This window comes from Urocitellus parryii (assembly GCF_045843805.1).
Source record: "Urocitellus parryii isolate mUroPar1 chromosome 13 unlocalized genomic scaffold, mUroPar1.hap1 SUPER_13_unloc_10, whole genome shotgun sequence".
Lineage (NCBI taxonomy): Eukaryota > Metazoa > Chordata > Mammalia > Rodentia > Sciuridae > Urocitellus > Urocitellus parryii.
In genome coordinates, this window is record NW_027551762.1 from 3,058,113 (window position 1) to 3,079,135 (window position 21,023).

The 21,023-nt window shown below is 37.7% G+C and overlaps 1 pseudogene; it reads right to left on the reverse strand.

The window, feature by feature from the left end:
• Positions 1-18,732: 18,732 nt before the first annotated feature.
• On the reverse strand, positions 18,733-20,766 carry LOC144251320 (ankyrin repeat domain-containing protein 13C pseudogene; annotated as a pseudogene).
• Positions 20,767-21,023: the final 257 nt, after the last annotated feature.

Sequence of the window (21,023 nt, forward strand, 5' to 3'; positions counted from 1 at the left end):
CTCAGTGGTTAAGCATCCTTGGGCTCAATCCGCACTATCAAAAAAAAAAAAATGCAACTATTGAAATTGTCTCTGAAATTTAAATTTATATAGACTTCAAAGCAGATATAGAAGTCTATTTTAATCACTGCCAATTCCATGGACCATTTGAAATCGAAATGATCTTTGCCTTTGGATTTGACATGCTTGCATCAAATCACTGATTTTCTTATCTGACTTTATGCCTACTTCCTGGCCTTATCAGTATGCAGAGACTTGTTAGCTTTGACAGTTGCCCGTGTACCGTCTCAAGGCAAGAGATTTTTTTCCTTTGGTTTCTAGCAAATCAACATTGTCCTCAGTTATACACTTTCTAAAATCAATGAGAAAGAGTTATTACTTCCTTTTCCTGATGCACCACACAAATTAGTAAGACGATAGTCTTGTCTCATTTTATGTATGTTTTTTCTTTCCAGTGATATTGATTGCCCCATTTTTCTTGCATCTCTCTGTGAAACCTAATGGGAATGGAGAGTAGGTAGGGATAGCTCATTTGTTAAATGAATCTCAGAGTAGATAAAATTAGTTCATACTTCTTAACAAAGGTTTTTGCTGCCAGGCTTTAAGTCATTCTTTGGTGGCAAAGAATGTCAATAAGGCATTTTAGAGAAAATAAGTCCCAAGATCAGGGATGGCAAATTACAGTGAGCTTGCCTGCCGGTCTACACAATTATTTATCCTGAAGGTTGGAATCTAATTCCCAGGATGAGATTTTTAAAGATGTTGCAAATTAGAACTGATTAATTATAGTGGTCTATTCCTAGAACCTTTAGCAACAGCACTCTGGGTTCAGTCTATGAACACATAAGCTATACCTTCTGCACAGCCTGCCATTACTTGAAAAGTTATAGGTGAATAAATCATCTTCTTCATAGAATAAGTTTTCTTATATAGGCTCAAAATTGTCCCTCAAATGATAAGACAAATATTTATGTGTTAAAAGAGTTAACAGTTATTTTTCTTCCTTCTTTAACAAACAGTTCTCATGCCTGGGGGTCAATGTCAATAACTTTAAAATTTGTATTTTATGATACACCTCGTATTTTATGATGCATGATAATATCACTTCTGGGGAGTTAGCCCATGGCTGAAAGCTCTGGCCCACAGTAGAGATTCCTGTCTAAGAAGGTGGCTAGATAAAATTCAGGAGACTCGGTTAAACTTGAATTTCAGAAAAAACAATGAATATTTGTTTAATATAATATAATAATGTACCATGCCTGGGTGTAGTGGTACATGCTTGCAATCCCAGGGACTCGGGAGGTTGAGGCAGGAGGATTGCATGGGTGAGGCCAGCCTCAGCAACTGAGTGAGATGGTTGGTATCTCAATAAAAAAAAATTACAAAAATGGTTGGGGGATGATGTAGCTCTGTGGCAAAATTCCCCTGGTTTCAATCCCCAGTATCATAAAAAAAAGAAAGAAATTATATCCAATAATATTTGCAACATACTAAGAATATATTTCTTATTTATCTGAAATCCAAATTTATACAGGTGTTTGTATTTTATTTGTAAGTCTGGCAACCCTGTTTGATTTTCCTTAATCTAAAGATTCAAAACATGTACCAGAAACATCCATAAACTATTATTTAACTATCAACATCAATGCAGGAGAGTAAAACCCAGATAGCATTCACATATGAAAGGGGTTCATTGCAGTCTCCTTCTAGATAAGATGCCATTTCAGAAGTTCCAAAATCTATATATTCAGCCAATATTATGGTCCTCTCCAAGAGAGGGTTTATGAAAATGGTTGGCTTATCTCTAATGGTCTTTTGGCTCCTTTCCTATTCTTCTTGTCTGGGACATGAATGTGTCATGTAAAGTAAGAGCTAACATCAGGCAATGGTGAGGTTATAAAGCCTGAGATGAAAGTCTTTGCTTGTCAGGAGGGAGAGAGAAGGCGAGAAGCAGTATACCCAGATCTGAAGCAATGCCATCTTGATGTGTCCCCATAAGAAAAGGAAGGAGACCAGAGAGACGGGTGGTGTTGATGCAAATGTGAATAACCCAGTTTCCTCAAGTCTCACATTTTTGCATTTCCAAATTAAACCCCACTTAAATAAGAATATTTTATTTCCACTCTGAGATAAAAATTCATGCACACCATTCTTATCACCAGCCAACCTTACTAGATGATTTGGGGCCAAGCAAAAAGGTAGCTAAGTGGCATTATCATTCCAAAAACACTTTCTTCTTTAAAGTTCATGGTAATTTCAATAATATATATTCACATCACAGCCCATTTAAGAAGGGTAAATATTCTTTTCTCTAAATACATTCAAGGGGGAATAGGAAGGAAGAAAAGCAAAGGTACGTCAGAGCTCAAGGCTAGGTAAGTTACTGGGCTGCACGTACCTATCTGGCTATGCATTTCTTCATGCATTCATTTATTGAGTATTTGTTGAGTGTCTCCAAAGTATGCATATGATTTTAATTACAAGATAATGTAGTAGGTGTGTGTGCATATGTGTATGTAGATGAGCAGAATATACTCCAAAATACTTTAACTGTTAATGTATCTATATTAATGTGTATCTGCATCTTATGTGTGCTCTATTTTTTGATGTTTTATCATCAGGGACAATTAATAGTCCCTCATATATGAAATCAAGAAAATATTATTCCCTTGGAAAACAAGCTTCATTCACCCACTCATTTTAAAATGTCAATTTAGTGTGTTAAAATGCCAAAGATTCATATTAGTAGGACAAAAGCAAACACCAAGTCTCCACAAAACAAACAAAATTATCAGGAGGATGAATATTTCATTAGTTCTCATTTGCTTTCTTGCTCTTTTAGATGGGGCCAGTGTCTGTGCATATGGATGGCTTTGGACTCACGGACTCGATGCAGACAGTATTAGCACTTTAATTAACTGAGGAGTCCTGTTTGAGTAACCCGTAGGCTCCTGAGCTTCAGGCTGTCAACACATATACTCTGTAAAACAAAATATTCTTGGGTTTTTCCAAGTGTCTATCAACTGTGCTGCCCAGACTTTTCCAAGTAAAGCTTCTCCCCCAGGGAGTATTGTTGCAGAGACAATTCTAAGTGAGAAGAGGGGACTTAAATTTAGGCAGCACAGTAGGATACAGTGCTTTTTTTCAAATCTGGAGTTGTGAAATCAATTGAATACAGCATGATTAGCCCAGAATGGAACAGAACAGACTGGAAAAGAATAGAAAACATCATGTTGCATGTCATAAGGTAAGTATAGACTTAAAAAAAAATTCCTCAACATACAATTTCCTGCACAGTCAGTGTTTCTGTCTCTCTCCTGAATCTTCCATTATTATAAACAATATTTTATTTTAAATCAAAATACCCCACTCCCGTTGACTCCACCAATCCCCCTGGCTACTGTTTCAATTAATTGAAAGAAAATTTTCTGAAAGTAGTACCATACTTTCTCATATCTATTCTTCCATTCTCTTGACTGCCTTTCCCTTGGACTTTTAAGTCCACCACTCCAGCAAAACTGCTCTTATCAAGGTCACCCACAATGTCCACGTTTCCAAATTCAAATTCTCAGCCCTTGTCTTGCTTGGCTGATCAGCAGCACTGGAGGTGGTGATTCACAGTCTCTTCCTTAAACCACTTTTTCCCATCCCTCTGATTGCTATTCCATCTCTCTCCTGTGTACAGATCTGGTCTTCTAACTGGCCTTCCTGCTTCTACACTGTCCCCTATTCTCAACTCTCTCTTCTATAATCTGTGCTCCGTATGACAGCTAAAGTATCTCATTCATTTGATTAAAAACCTCCACTGACTCCCATGTAATTTGGGGTTAAAGCCGACATCTGTAGGAGTCACTCACTGTCTGCTATACATTATTAGGATGCTCTCCATCCTAACCTCATAACCCATTATTCTCATCCTGCATTCTACTTTCCCATTTCTGGCCACACTGAGCATCTCCCTGTTCCCCAAAACCACCAGGCACACACCTTGTATTGGTTGGCTTTTTTGCTGCTGTAACTAAAAGGCTTGCCAGAAAGAATTTTAGAGGCAGAAAAGTGTATTTGGAGTTTATAATTTCAGAGGTCTCATTCCTAGACAGTGGCTCCATTCCTCAGGGCAGAACATCATGGTGGAAGGATGTGGTGGAGGGAAGTGGCTCAAGATGTTACACAAGAAAGCAGAGACAGACTAAGCTCAGGTTACCCAATATATAACCCAAAGGCATACCCCCAAGGACCCACCTCCTCCAATCACACCCTACCAGCCTACAGTTACCATACAGTTAATCTTTATCAGGGGATTGATTCACTGATTGGGTTAAGCCTTAAAAAAACAAACTTAAAAGAAAAAAAACAAACTTAAAAGATCTAGTTGCTTTTTTTGTGACTCTGGAATTACACAACATCTCATTCTATGAAATAGAATGGATATCTTATGAGCTGAGAAGAGAAAGTTGGCTTTATAGGCAGAAAAAGGCTAAAGAAAGCTAAAACTGGTCATTTCAAAATCACTTGCCTTATGAAACTAAAACAGAAGGGACTTCAGCACCCTGCTGATTCAGACAAACTGGACTGCTTCAGGTTGGTTGCTGTGAGTGAAACTGGACTGTTTCAAAGTTCAGTTTGATCATGTCACTTAGCACAAGTGAATCCATTCTGTTTTGGTCAGGTCATCTAGGGACTAATGTCAGAGTTCAGTTCCAAACAATGGCTTTCCATATATTTTTGCTTAATAGTACTTTTTACTAACTAAACACTATATAGATTTGCTTTTTTACTTTTAGGTTTTTTGGAGTTGTTTATTTTATTTATTTATTTTTTTGTAGGTCTTGCTCACCAAAGTATAAATTCCTCTTTTGTTCAATTCTGTTCCTAGAATGCAGTATGGCACATTGTAACACTCAACAAATATTGTTCAACTTGAGTGCATTAATGGATGAGTGGATAAACCAGGTAAATATATTTTCAATACATTATTGAAACATCTCTGGTACAATAAAAACAGCTTGAGCTATGGGCCTAGATGAACCTACATTCAAATATGGCACAAAAAACTTTAAATATATCCATGTGCATATGCCAAGGCAGCTTCCCCTGGCTAGAAAGGTCTCTTCTCCTTCCCACTCCATCCTTACTTATTAAATGACATAATCCAATTCTTCCTTTAAAAAACAGTTCATTAAAATACAGTGTAGTCATTAAAAATTATGAAAGAATACTCAGTGTCATAGAATGATAATCCTAATGTGGCATCAAGTGGAAAAGCAATTATAGTTCCACTTCTAAAAAATAATCCATATGTGTATATGTATATATCTTCACAATTCTTTAGGAGCAATAAATGATATAATTCATGTTTCTATATCAAATCATGATGAGCTATGAGCCTGTGTTTTCCAAGACTAGAGAAAGTATAATATTCGTTGTGTATTGGTTCTGAGCAGAAGTTTCAGGACACATAACTCCATACCTGAAACCTAAAAAAAGATTTCTAAATCCTGAAAGAAAGACAAGACCATGCTGTGTTCCAGTGGGAAGATCAAAGAAAATGATGTGTTCAATGTTTGTCAATGAGAGTCCATGGAGCTGGAAATAAACATTTATTTCATTAATAATACTTACTATAATTGAAGTGAATATAATTATGGAATACACATCTCACCTCCTATCTGGCTGGTGATGGGCTCTAATAGTTTGTTTCTTTTCCCATTCATACATGTGTATTAAAATAACACTAGTTATTTTAGGTAACAAGGAAGAAGGACATGTTTGGGTAAGTAGACTTCAACACTGAGTTTGTTTCCTCCATTTGTTGTGGGGTAGGTAGGCCTACAGAGAAATTCTTCAGATGGCTTTTCTACAGTGAAACAAGGGACAGTCTTGGTGAGGAGAACATATTGCAGCTGGAATACAAGATTTTTTTTAAAAGTCCAGACATGACTTCAGTAAGATGGCAAACTAGCAAGCTCCAGAGCCTCCTTTTCCCCGCCAAAGACACAGAATTAGCAACCATGCAGACTAGAACACCTTTGTGAGAACTCCAGAGGTCAGCCAATAAGTTATAGCAGGTCAAGGTAAAACCAAGAAAAGAGTCCAGCAAATAGGCGAATGTACGGTATTTCGCACGTCCATTCTCCCCTTTCCCCTTCCATGGCATAGCACAGCATAATTAACAGAAAATCCTCTGTACCAAAGCCCCTCCCCTGTTATAGAAAGAGTGAACCATGCCTTCCACATTCTGGATTATCTGCGAATTGACTGAGAAAGCGGTTTCTGCCTCTCCTGACTTGGAGACCCAGGGTTCTAGACAGGAAGTCACTGAAAATAGAGGCAAACCACACAATGGAGCTGCAGTTCCAGGAGTGGCCAAGAGAGGGAGCAAGAGATCAGAAGAGGTTTGAGAGGTGTCAGAATCTCTAGCACCTCTCTTTGGTGAAGGTCTTTCCCTGTACAAAGGCAATATGGATAGTATGCAAAGGCTTTCTGTTTTGTTGTTGTTGTTGTTGCTTCCTAGATGCCCAAATCTCAATGAAAGATCAAGAGGCATACAAAGAAACAGAGAAACACAATTCAAAGTCATACACACACACACACACACACACACACACAGCCCTAGAAAGTGGCCCTAAGGAAATACAGATCTATGTGCTGCTTGACAAAGAATTTAAAATAGCTGTCATAATTATGCTCAAAGAGCTTTTGGAAAAAGAATGCAGGCAGACAACTAAACCAAACCAGGGAAATAATTCATGAATAAAACAAGAATGTAAACAAAGAGATAAAAATTATTATTATTTTTAAAAAAAAAAAAACAACCAATCAACTTCTGGAGCTAAAAATTGCAATAGCTGAACTAAAAAAAAAATTTGAACAGAGATTTGATCAGATAGAAGAACCAGTGATCTTGAAGAGGGTTCATTTGAAATCATCCAGTCAGAGAAGCAAAAAGAAAAAGGAAGGAAGAAAAATAAAAACAGCTGAAGGGGATTTTGTCACTTCTCTCATCTATTATTGGCTTCCTTTATGTCTTATAAATTTTTTTTTGTAAGCTCACCAACTGGGCCAATGCATCATCAGAATCTACAAAGAGAGAAAGACACAGAGAACCTATTTGAAGAAAAAATGGCAAGAAACTACCTAAATCTGAGGAAAGAAATTTTTACACAAATTCTCAAGAAGCTTCAAGAACTTCAACTCAGGTAAACCCAGAGAAAAATTACTCCTAGATCCTCTATTATAACCAAACTATCTAAAGTCAAAGTCAAGGAGAATAGTGAAAGCAGAAAATAAAAGCAACTCATAACAAACAAGAGAACTTCCGTAAGATTGTTGGCAGATTTCCCAGGAGGAACTTTGGGGTCAGAAGGGAGCAAGATGATATATTCTAAGTGCTGAAAGAAACCATGTCAAACAACAATGTAGTATCTGGCAAAATTGCCCTTCAACAAAGAAGGAAAAATTAAAGTTTTCCCAGGTGAATAAACCTCTGTAAGAGTGCTAAAGGGGACCTTCAAGTTGAGACAAAAGTCCACGTCATGTACAACCACAAGAATGGTTAGTTATACTCCACGCATGTATAATATACCCAAATATACTCGACTGCATGTACATCTAAAAAGGAGGAAAACAATAAAAATCAAAATTTGAAACAAAAGTAAGTGAACAGAAACCCAGAGACATATGAAAATCAGGTTCTCAGCAAATAGAGTAGCCTGTATTATAATTTTGGTGCGTATGATTTAAATTGCAACAGAATTTTCACTATAAATCTATATTAACAGATATATAATACATAGAGAAGCAATTTGTTAATCAAAACATGGAGTAGGGGAGAGGTGAAGTTGTAAAAGCATAGAGTTTGGGTACTGAATTGAAGTTAGGCTATTACTTCAAAATTGATTGCTGTGGGCTGGGGTTGTGGCTCAGTGGTAGAGCACTTGCCTAGCATGTGCAAGATGCTGGGTTCAATCCTCAGCACCACGTAAAAATAAGGGTATTGAATACAACTACAACTAAAAGAAATATTTTTTAAAATTGCATGCTGTAAATTTAATAGCATTTAATAGAATGTTATAACTTTTTGTTTTATGTAATTGAAATGGTAACCCTCCAAGAAGATGGGTATTAGATACACACACACACACACACACACACACACACAAGAAGGAGAATCAAAGGATACCATGACAAAAAAAAAAAAAGCAACACAAAGGAAGGCATATACAAGCAGAAAGGAGAAACAAAAAATCTTCAAAACATTTAAAAGATGATGAATGAAATGGCAATAATAAGTTCTTCACTATCAGTAATCACCTTGAATGTAAAAGAATTAAATTCCCCAATCAAAAGGTGCTGAGTCACTAAACAGACCAAAAAAATACTCCCTCTGTAAGAGAGTCATTTTAGATTTACAGACACACATAGTCTGGAAGTAGAAGGACAGAAAAGGATATATTAAACAAATAATAACCAAAATGGTCAATTTGTATTAAAATCAGACAAATAATCAGACTGTAATTAAAAACAAACAATAAAAATCAAAAATTGAAACAAAAGGATGTGAACAGAATCACAGAAACATATGAAAATAAGGTTCTCAGCAAACAGAGTAGCCTTTCAGTCCAAAACTGCTCTGAGAAACAAAGAAGGACATAGTATAATGATACAAGGGCAAATTCACCAACAAAATAAATATGTATAACTATTTATACACCAAACCTCCCTAAATATGTAGAGGAAGTTTTTATAGAATGGGGAGGGGTGGGCAGGGAGCCGAGAGCAACATAATACTACTAGAAGTCTTTAATACCTCGATTTCAATAATAGAGAGCAACCAGACCAAAGGTCAATAAGGAAATAATGGGCTTGAACAGCACAATTGAGCAATTGGATCTAACATATCAATGGTATAGTTCACCCAACAACAGAAGAATGCACACTCTTCTCTATATGTATGTGGAATGTGTGTATGGAATGTCCTTCAGCTTAGGTCAAATATTAGACCACAAAACAAGGTTTTTCAAATTCAAGAAGGCTGGTATCATAATAAAGCATCTTTCCTGGGAACCATAAGATGAAACGAGAAATAATAAAGAGCACAAGGAAACCTGGAAAGTCCCCCAAATCGGTTAAAATTAAACAATACACCTGTGGGTTTAAAAAAAAATCACCAAAGGAAAATGTCTTGAAATAAATGAAAACAAAAAAACACAACACACCAAACTCATAAAGTGCCTATATTTTTAAAAAGGCCTCAAATTATCAATCTAACTTTACATATCAAGTAACTATAAAATAAACTCAAAACTAAAAATGAAGGAAATAATAAATACTACAGCAGAGGTAAAGGAAGTAGGAAAAAAAAACTAAAAACAAACTAAAAGTGGTTCTTTGAGATCATCAAAATAAACAAGATTAAGGAAAAATAGTAGCTAAAATTAAAAATGAAAGAGGAAACATTACAACCAATATTATAGAAATAAAATAGAGTTTAAGAGAGAACTATGAATAATTTCATACCACCAATATTGACAATTCAGAACTAGAAAATACATTCATAGACACAATTACAAATAAATAGAGAACCTGAACATAACAATAACTAATAAGATTGAGTCAGGAATCAAAAACTTCCCAACAAAGAAAAGCCCAGGAACACATGGCTTCACCTGGGAATTCTATAAACATTTAAGGAAGAATTAACAGCAATTCTCCTGAAACTCTTCCAAAAAAATTGAAGAAGGGTAACAGTCTCAAACTCATTCTAAAAGCCAGCATTACTTTGTTATCAAATCAAAGAAACTACATGAAAACTATAGATCAATATCCCCGATGAATATTGATGCAAAAATTCACAACAAAATACTAGCAGATTAAATTTAAGAGCATATGAAAAGGATTATGCCCCATGACCAAATAGAATTTATTTCTGAAATGCAAGTATGGCTTCATATATAAAAATGAATCAATGTAATATGCCACATTAATATGATAAAGGAAAAAAAAACACATCATCTCAATAGATACAGAAAAAGCTGACAAAATTCAGCATCCTTTCATAATGAAAATGTACAATAATCCAGAAATAGAAGAAAACTACCTCAACATAATAAAGATCATGGCCAATATCAAACTTAATGGTGAAATGCTGAAAACATTTCTTCTAAGATCAGTAACAAGACAATAATTTCAATCTTGATGCTGCTTTTCAGTGAAAAGAAGTATTGAAGTCTTAGCTGGAGTCATTAGCAAGAAAAAGAAATTAAAACAATACAAGGAAAGAAATAAGTAAAATAATCTCTGTTCATCCATAGATAACACAATCTTACATGCAGAAACCCTAAGGATTCCATACACAAAAAGAACTTTTAGAATGAATAAACCAACTCAGTAAAGTTGCAAGATATAAAATCAATAAATAGAAATCAGTTGTGTTTCCATACACTAAAAATGAACAACCTAGAAAAGAGAAATTAATAAAATAATTCCTATTTATAATAACATCAGGAATAAAATACTTAGGAATAAACCTAACCGAGATAGTGAAAGACTTGTACACTAAAGTGTACAAAAAAAATTCTGAAATAAATTAAAGATAATAAAATAGGCATCTTATTGACATGGATTTACAAGGCCTAATATGTTCATACTATTCAAAGTGAGTCATGAATTCAACATAATCCCCTTAAAAACCCAATGGCACTTTTTCAAGAAAAAAAAAATTAATCCTAAAATTTATTTGGAATCCCAAATGATGTATAATAGTATTTTTTTTTCAAAAAGTTAGAATACAGTTGGAGGAATAGTAATCATACATCCTGTTTCAAAACATTACAACTAAACTACAATAATCAAAACAGAATGGTACTGGCATAAAGACAGACACATAGACCAATGGTATGGAATAGAAAACACAGAAGTAAACCCTCACATATAAGATCAAATCCTCCTCAACAAGGTTGCCAAAACCACTGAATGGGGAAAAAAGAATCTCTTCAACACGTGCTATTGGGGAAGACTGGGCATCTTCATCTTCAGAAGAATGACGTTTGACCCTTATAGTGTGTGCAAAACTAAAATACACTAAAGACTTAAAGGTAAGACATAAAACTCTAACACTGCTAGTAGAAAAATAAAGGAAAAACTCTTTGATGATGAATGTGGCAATTTTTTTTTTGGATATGATCTCAAAAGGACAGGTGACAAAAGAAGAAACAGACAGATGGGACTATATCAAATTTAAAAACTTTTGTGCATCAACAGGCACAATCATAGGGTGAAAATCAACTTAAGTATGGGAGAAAATATTTGAAAATAATATATCTCATGAGGAAATAATAAGCAGAATGTATAAATAACTCCTGCAATTTGGCCATGAAATAACCAAATAACCTGATTAAAAATAGGCAAAAGACTCGAATAGACATTTTTCCAAAGATGACATGCAAATGGCCAATGAGTATAAGAAAATAAGCTCAACATCACTAATTATTAGAGAAATGTAAACAAGAACCAAGAAGTGCCACTTTACACCCACTAGGATGGATATAATTTCTTAAAAAGACAGAAAAATCACAAGCGTCTGTGAGGATGTGGGGTATTTGGAACCTCTGTGTAATGTCAGTGTGTAATTGTACAACAGTCATGGAAAACATTATGATGGTCCCTCCAATACACTAAAAATAGAAATGTCATGTGATCCATTTCTGGATACATATTGGAAATTTTGAAAACTCTCTAACTTGAAGAGCTATTTCACTCCCATCTTCATTGCAGCTTTATTCACAATAGCCAGGAGGAGGAACCAACCCAAATGTCCATTGACAGATGAAAGGAAACTCAAACTGTGGCCTAAACACACAATTAAATATTATTAATTCCTTAAAAGGAAGGAAATTCTCACACATGCTACAACATGAAAGAACCTTACAGGACATGATACAAAGAAATGAGCCAGGCACCAAAAAAAAAAAAAAAAAAAACAGATACTGCATGGTTTCCTTCACATGACTTACATACCTAGAGTGGTCCAATTCATGGAAAGTAGAATGGTGGTTGCCAGATGCAGAAAGGAAGAAGAAATGGTGAATCATTGAATGGGTATGGAGTTCAGTTCTGAATGCTGAGAAAGTTCTGGAGATCTGATTTACAATATGACTATATTTAACTCTGATGAACTGTGTGCATGAAAACAGTTCAGATGGCAAATTTAATGTGTTATATATATCATTTATATAATCTAATGTTATCTATATTATCACAGGAAAAAAATCCAGAAGCAGCTAGGTATCTTTAACAAATTAACATTGCTTTATAGATTCTTTTTTGAAAGCAGGTAAAAAATAAAGCTGTTTTCTGAAACAACTGCATGTTTAAATCCAAGTTACTGATTTTTCAACTGCCTTTCCTCTGTCCCTACATTTCCAGGAGATGCAAAGTAGGAGTTAGCTTTTCCTCATGGTGACAAAAATACCTAACATGAACAGCTTAAAGGAGGAAAGATGTATTCTGGCTCACAGTGTCAGAGGTTTCAGTTCACATTCAGCTGGCTCTATTGCTCTGGGTGAGGTGAAGAAGGGCTTCATGGTGGAAGGGTGTGGCAGAGGAAAGTGGCTCAGCTCAAGACAGCCAGGCCAAAGAGAGAGAAAGAAAGAAGGAGAGGGAAATCGGGGCCAGGGACAACTTATAGTCTCCAAGGGCATGCCCCCACTTCCTCCAACAATGTCCAATTTTCCAGTTTCCACCACGTCCCAATAATCCAGTTATGCCTGCATCCAGTGGATTCATTCATGGGTGATGTCAGAGCCCCCATGATCCAATCACCTTCCCCAAGGTTCCACCTCTGAACGTATGAACCTTTGGGGAACATTCCAGATCCAAGCCATGATACTAAAATATCTACTGATTTCCACAATCAGCCCCCAGCCGACAGCCACTTCATGTTTTTGTGTCAATTTCTGGGAGAAGATGAAAAGGCATAATGTTGATTCCAGATGTCTTTGTGAGCATAAAGAAAACAAAAGCAGATGTTACCTGGGAGGGATGGCAAGTAGCGTCAGGACTCCCCTCACGTCAGGTGACTATTTACACAAGGCCTCAGGAGACCCTGAGCTGCAAGAAGTCCAGAGGTTCACAATAAGTGTTTCCAGAACAATCTAGCTTGTCAGAGGTGGGTGACGACCGGCAGCAGGTTGTCATTTTTCTCTGCAGTAACCATCACTATAAATCTGCCTGCTGCTAACAGCTGCGTTAAGGAAGCCAATGCAAACAGTAAGCCTTTTGCCAAATATATAAAACAAATCCCTTTATTTCTACTGATTAGCCTTGTAGACTTTTTCCTGCGGAGGAGAGGCTGGAGTACCTGGTATAAACTGCTGTTTAATTCATCCCAGTGAAACCTCACAGGTTAAATGCTATAATCCATGGACAGCCATCTGGACACTGCTCAGCACACAGTGGGTTCTCAGTGAAGGTACAGATGAAATATGTAGGAGCATTTCTGGATACTCCACATCTGCTCCTCATAAACACCTGAGTATAACAACTTTGGCATGAAAGGCTAATTTGTCTTCATCCAAGGACATCCTGTTGTTACACGGGTTTCCCAAGACCCCAGAGAATAAAGGCCCTGGCCACTTGCCTGTGCATTGAAGTGTGATGTCCACAATTATGGAATGAGAGGGTACTATTCATCCAGGAAACTAGTGAGCTTTGAAATATCCATTATGATAGCAGTTGGGCTAACTCAAGCGAGTCACAGTGTTGTCTCTGCGTTGTACATGGGGAAGAAGGGGGGAAATGAAATTGAGTATCTCAGCCCTCATAAAAGTCAATTCTTTCTTTCTTTTCGTTTTGTCAACAACTCAGTTTGATCTCCTAAGTGTCAGGCATGGCATAGCCTAGGCATGGGGTTATGTGGTAACGGCAAAACCTACATAGTTGAATGAAGGGGAGGGAAAAGTCTTCAGGAAGCACAATCTCATTACGTGGTCAACAACTTCCATTTTGTGTACAATAAGGCAATATGTTAGATTTTTGTCACTGTGACAGAATACCTGAGAAAAACAACTTAAAGTAGGAAAGATTAATGTTGACTCACAGTTTCAGAGGTTTCAGTCTGTGGTTGACTGGATCCATTGCTTTGGACCTATGGTGAGGCAGAACATGGAAGAAGAGCAAGGTGATGCTCAGATTATGGTGACTGGGAAGAGTGAGAAGAAGAATGAGGAAAAGAAGAAGGAGGAAGAGGAGGAGGAGGAGGAGGAGGAGGAGGAGGAGGAGGAGGAGGAGGAGGAGGAGGAGGAGGAGGAGGAGCCGCCATGGATAAGATATAGTCCCCAGGATCACACTCCCAAGGACCTACATCAACTAGGTCCCACTCTTACAGTTTTCACCACCTCCCAATAGCCCATTGAACTAGGAGTACCTCAATGGACTAATCCACAGATGAGGTCAGAGTCCTCATGATCCAATCTCTTCCCCAAAGCCCCACCTCTGGACATGGTTTCACTGGGGATCCAGACTTCCAATCCTGAGCCTTTGTGGTACAGTCCAGACCCAAACTATAATAGGCAGGTAGTTCCACAATCTGAGCCTTGGCTCATTTCTCTTCCCCTAACCTCTACGCCTGTAGGCCACTTACTGTGGATATCTTGACGAAGACTGAGTGATTTTTTTCTCTCTCTGATTACCAGGATACTCTTGGTTCTTCTCTCACAGGGCAAGCAGGAAGTTCTGGGAAGATAAACTTCTGGAAGCAGCCATCAGACAATGATAGATGAGCAGCTGGTGGATCAATACCTCTGCTGTCCCCCTCCTTGGCTGAGGTAACTAACTGCAGCCTCCCAGGGGCTGGGGGGCTCTGTGGGCTTTACTCCCTTCCCTTGCTCACTCCCCCCCTCTCTTACCAGTGTTTCCTAGATTCCCTTCCCAGATAAACTCTTTGTACTCAAATCCTTGTCTCAGGGTCTTCTTCTGAGGGAGTCCAAACCAAAGAACCATATGACATTGATTTTTTTCCCCAGAGACTTTCAGTTTTAAAAATTCCATCCACTGCTCTATGATGACACATGTTCTGGTCTAGAAAACCTGTTTGCCACATATATGTGCCAAATAATGTGTCAACCAAAGAATGATCTTTTTTTGAAAGCAATAAAAGCCATCTGTGGATGCCAGAAATGAAAATATGAAAGAGAGAGAGAGAGAGAGAGAGAGAGAGAGAGAGAGAGAGAAATCGTTTGAAATTTTTATTAAGAAGTTGTCTTTATATTTTAATTTCTAAAAATGGAGTCTGGTTACTTTTGCTCAGTGCTTAGAACTGTAGGGAATTCACTAGCATAAAGGTTAAGCACACCTCCAGCCATGGTGGAGAAAGCTGGGTTAACAAGCCCCATCGGGCTGGCTTTGCTCAGCCCTCATTCCTGCCAACCCAACCCTTGCTCCAATGGCTCTTGTCACCACGCTCTGTGCTTGCAGAGCATCCTTGAAGGCAAAAAACCTTCAGCATGGTTCCAGGCAGCCTAGAAAAAAGTACACATATGGGGATCCAATACGGAAAAAAAGATAAACAATGAGCTTCAGAATTTGCTTAGTGTCATATTACATGTCTCCCCAAAGTCTTGATTTTAGCCAGACTTCCCCCAGGCCAGTGTGAAGTCAGGACATTTTGAACTGTTGATTCATAACCCAGCTGCATAAAAAGTCTGCTGATACCCTATTTTTGCATTTTATGCAAGGGACAGTGGGAAAAAGTGCTTTTTTTTTTTTTTAAACAGCTCCAACCATAACACGAAACTTTACAAAAATCAGCTAACTATATGTGGCAAATATAAGAATTTGATAAACCAGAGAAAGCATAATGATAATTATACACAAAGATAATTATACATACATCGACATCTCGACACCTCACCTGGTCTCACAGTTTCTTAGATGTATCTATCAACAAGCAGCACATTTCTTTGTCATCTCACCAAAGATCAGTTAATCTACAACAGCCACTTACTTGCCATCCTTCAATTTCTGGAGTACCCAGACTGGCTTCTGTTTTCACGGGTGATCCCAAGAGCCTGTTTCATGGAGATTCACTTGAAGGTCACAGAAAAAGATAATTTCTTTGTTTTTCCTTTTTCTTTTCTTTTTCATCAACACATAAATATTGTGCATATTTATGGGGTACAGTGTGATATTTCAGTATGAGCACACAACATGTAGTGATCAAATCACGGTAATTAGCATTTTCATCTCATCATTTCTTTGTTTTTTGAAGACTCTGAGCCCTATTCTCCTAGCACTTCATAAAATATGTAATAGATTATTGTAAACAGTGGTCACTCCTGGTGCTGCAGAACACTGGAACTTACTTATCCTATCTAACTGTGAAGCAGACAATTTTAAGAACAGTGAGTTGACAATTTCAGTCCCTGAAGAGAAGAAAAGAAAACAGAGACTACAAAGAAAGGACTTATGATTTTTTTGTTAAAATACAATGACCACCTAACTCAGGACGAAATATGCTTAGAATGTGCAAAAACAAAAGTGAAATTTCATTATTCATCATGATGAACCAAAATCATTAAAAACACCCAGAAGCATTAGAAAGAGTCAATGCATAGCACAAGATTTCTATTTCTTATTGTTTTGAAGCCATCACATACCAGTCTTCGGATAAACAATGTTGAAAACACCTTAAATTAATATCTTGAACAAGTTAAAAGAGTCAAAATAGGAATATCTCTCTTGATTATATCAAGATAACAAGATAGAGACTCATATCACTCAGACTCTTTCAAAAAGGTAAAATTGAATGTAGCAAATATTTACCAAAAACTTACTGAATACCGTAACTTCTCCATGCCTCAGTTTCCTATAAAATGAGGATGATTTTGGCACCAACCTCATAAGTCTGGCATGAACATTATGGGATTTAATAAGTGTAAACACTCAGAACAATGCCCGGAAAACGGTGAGCACTATGTGTGTTAGCTATCAGCATGCCATTCTTCTGGGGAGATAGCATGAATACTCCAGTAACTATAACACAAAATGGCAAGTGGAAGTTCCCTTGGTAGGAACCACAGCACACTCAGGTGGAGCCCAGGTTCATTAAGACAAAAGCATGTCAGGGAGATGGCTCATCTGGGATCACTCACTCTGAGTGTCAGAATTTGGATTCCAATGGTCAAAAGGTGCACCTGGGTTCAAAGTCAAACAGCTAAGAATATTCTTTAAACTTAGAACTTTACGGGAATGGAAAATGAAGTTGCTTAAAATGAATAAACTTATGCTCTGTAATGAGAACCGCATGCCCTTATGCATAGGAACAAAAGCTATGCTGGCACCCATATACAGACCACTGTGACTAAAACTGATGGAAACCCTTCTCCAGGGTGCTGACTACCAGCTTACACCCTCTTCTGTGGTCCAGATGCTGGGATGTCTGCAACTTATTTGATTCTGCAATCTGCATTTGGGGTAAAATTGGGAGTTCATAACCCACTTCAATCTAATGTATGAAATATGATATGTCAAGAGCTTTGTAATGTTGTGAACAACCAATAAAAAAAATAAATAAATCATATGATAATTCATTAAAAAAAAGGTTGACCACTGATGGTTTCAACCCTTACTTTTTAACTCAGAATGGTTGCCCTGATGTATACTGCAGTTCTGTCTGTACCATGAGCACACGGCGAGTTCCATCAGCCACTCCTCTGTTCCACCTGGAAACGCACACTTGGACATCCTAAAAGCTTTGTTTTCTCCCTGTTGTGACCACACAAAAAAATCTTGAAGTCCCTGGAGGAAGAACTGCTTTTTTTTTTTTAATTAGCTAAGCTCTTTAATACAACATGATACTTTATGACTGTTATACATTAGTCTCCCTAATTTATTTTAATTTTTGGACCTTCAAACCATCTTGGAATAAATACAAGAAATTTTAAGTCAAAAAATGAGTAATGCATGATTTTAACATTTGGGAAACAATTAAAATCAAATATTTTCCTTTGATCAAAAAAAATAAACAATAGATATTGTCAATCTTCCATATGCTTCTGGACTTTAGCTTGTAACAAATATGTTCTGTTAGCATATAAAATGTTTTTACCTTACTTTGAAAGCATTATATATGTAGGGCTGTCCAAAATATGTGGGTCGTCTTTTAAAATTGACACCAATGATCCACATTCCACTAAAAACAAACAAAATCATCAGACTTATATGTACTTATTAGGAAGCAAGTTTAAAAATTTGGAATTTGTTTAAAGTGCTGAGATTTAGAAGAGGACTATCTATAAGCATGCTAACCGTACCTTATCATGAACATAACAAGGACTCTTAAACTTAAGTTTGGGGGGAAAAAAATAGAAGTTCTATGAAAAGAAGATTAGTAACAAACATTTTCCATTGAAGAAAGAATTCAGGTAAAAACAAATAGCACCACAATGAATTGCACTAAGGTGCTAAAGGAGGTACCATATTCCCTGCAGAGTGAACGGAGCCTCTGAAATGTATTGCAGCATATAAATGCAATTGTTTTGTTTAATGGTTACCATTTGGTTCATTCATCTACAGAAAATTGCATTCCTTCTAGTTCATTATACTGAACAAACATTCAATTTACTGAACTATACATAATGCTACATAGTTTACATTTTATGAAAACAAAGCTTGAAGGAATATTTATAAATGTCACCTTGAATATGAGATGACAAGTTTTAAAGGGCTTCAACATCTCTTAAGACATTTAATTTATGTTAATGGTCCAGGAGTGTTTTAGATATAGATATATAGATATATTTATATGCATATATATTTCAACAAGTGTAAAAAGTTTTAAAAACAAATCACAGCACTCATAGCTGCTTTACATACGAAGGTCTTAGGGTTAAGGTGTCAAACTATTACACTTATAATAAGTATATTTTTAAAAAGACTGAAAATGGCACATCAGGAAACTTGCTAAAATTCATATTAGAGGCCCATTTCTTTATCATTACTGATGCGTCAATTCAATGTGTAATTCCCTTTTCTTTGTCCCTTCATTTGTCCCTTCTATTTGGATTGACCTCTGGGGTATCTCATTGTTTTTCCTTGGTTAGATGGCATATTTTCCATGTCAGTTAAAGGTCAGGAAAGTGGCTTGGATCTTCCTTGTAGTAATCAGGTATAGTAAAGATGGAGCCATCAAATTCATCATATCTCATATCGAAACTCTTGAAAAGTCATAGTGGCTGTGATCGTGGGAAACACAGGTATATCTAATTTTACAGGAAAGCCTGGAGGAAGCTTCATCTGAACAAATTCTCTAAGCTTGTTAAAGTGCTTGAAGGGAGCTATTACTTCTAAAACATTCAATAATGACTCAATCCCTAAGGGAAATTCCTGGCTCATGGCTATGGTGGCTTTAAAGGTTTTCTTACTCTCTTTGCACACCAGCTCTCTACCCAGATGTGGAGCTTTTCCATTTTCAGCAGATATATATTCTTCCCATGTAATAGTGTTCTGAGGAGGAGGGGTAAGGGACTGTCTTTGAACAGGCTCAAAATTCTGTTCCATTATGTTTCCACCTTTGCTCAAACTCTCCATGATGGCCTTATTTTGAAGGATATCCTCTTCACTGAGATGTTCTCTTCTTTTCCTTGATTCTAAAACAAGTCCATTCACCAGATAAAAGTCTGCCAAAAAGTTTCCTACTCTTTCTGTTTTATCTTCCCGAAAAAGCCATCCAGTTTGGGCACGAGTGAAAGAAATTGATTTGGTTGATAAAGTTGCAGAGTAAATATCGCTGCTCATTAAAATATCAACCTCTTCTTCTGTTTCCATCTCTGATTCCTCATGGTGTATTCGCTGATAAACTTTCTGTCCATTGTCTAATACAACAAAAGATTCAGAGGGTGCCACATGCCCATTGAAAATGAAGCTTAAATCCCCTCGTTGGCACTTCATGTCAGTAAAATCTATGAGAGTTGTATCAAGCCTGATATTAATACCTTGTTTATATATTTTACATGTGTCAGAAGGCAGAATTCGGGAAAGTAAAGGCACCCAGCTTTGAAAATCCCAGTGAAGTTCTAGATAAAAGTCACCTAGCTCTTTCAGGGCTTTTAATAATCGAGGTCGTTTTTCTTCAACACTTTCCCTGGATTGCTGCTTAAGCTTTCTTAAAAGAGCTGTAATCATCTGTCTATCTCCATAGCTGATGGCTTCTGCTAGAGGGCTCCATCCCTGAGCATTTTTCACCTTTACTGGAGCACTGTGAGCCAAAAGTAAATGGGCACATTCTTTATTTCCTAACATCACAGCAAGATGTAAAGGAGTGTTTCCGTGATTATCTTTCTGCCCCATATTGTGTGTTCAGATGAGAGGGGAGAGTCTCCTCACATCCCCCTTGAAGACGCACTCGTGCACCGGATAGTGTGCGGGGCAGTTGCTCCCATCCGCGACGACTGCAATAGGATTGGTGCGGGCTAGGAGAGCCGGGGACTGAGAAGTGGTAGTCACGGAATTGTGCAGCGGCAGGACCGGGGCACCAGGGGGATTGGAGGAAGCCGGAGCTGCCTTCAACTGCAGCCGGTGGTGATGGTTACTGAAGATCTTATGACAGGCTTTGCCGCCCTTGCGGCTGCTGCCAGTGCCAATCCTGCCTCCGGTAAAGGTGCCGCCGAGAGCAGCTTCCGCTTCCTCATCTCCGGGCTCCAGCAGGTCCCCCTCTTCTTTGCTGGGCTTGTGGTCCCTCCGCAACGAACGGATCTTCTCCCCGGTCATCACCGCCGCCAGGGGCAGGGAGTAGATCCGGCAGGCTCACCGCAGGCGACGGAGCGGGCGCTGCGGCGGCACGAGGTGATTAGAGCGGCGGCCAGGAGCGTCCAGCGCAGCATGAACTCCCAGAGCACCTTTGAGCCCGGGGCAAACGCATCTCCTGGAAGAAAAGCCGGCTCTCGCCTAGGCACCAAGAGACGCACGCAAGCTCGCTAAAGGGAACCACAACTCTGGTGCCCACGACACCAGAATTCCAGTCTCCG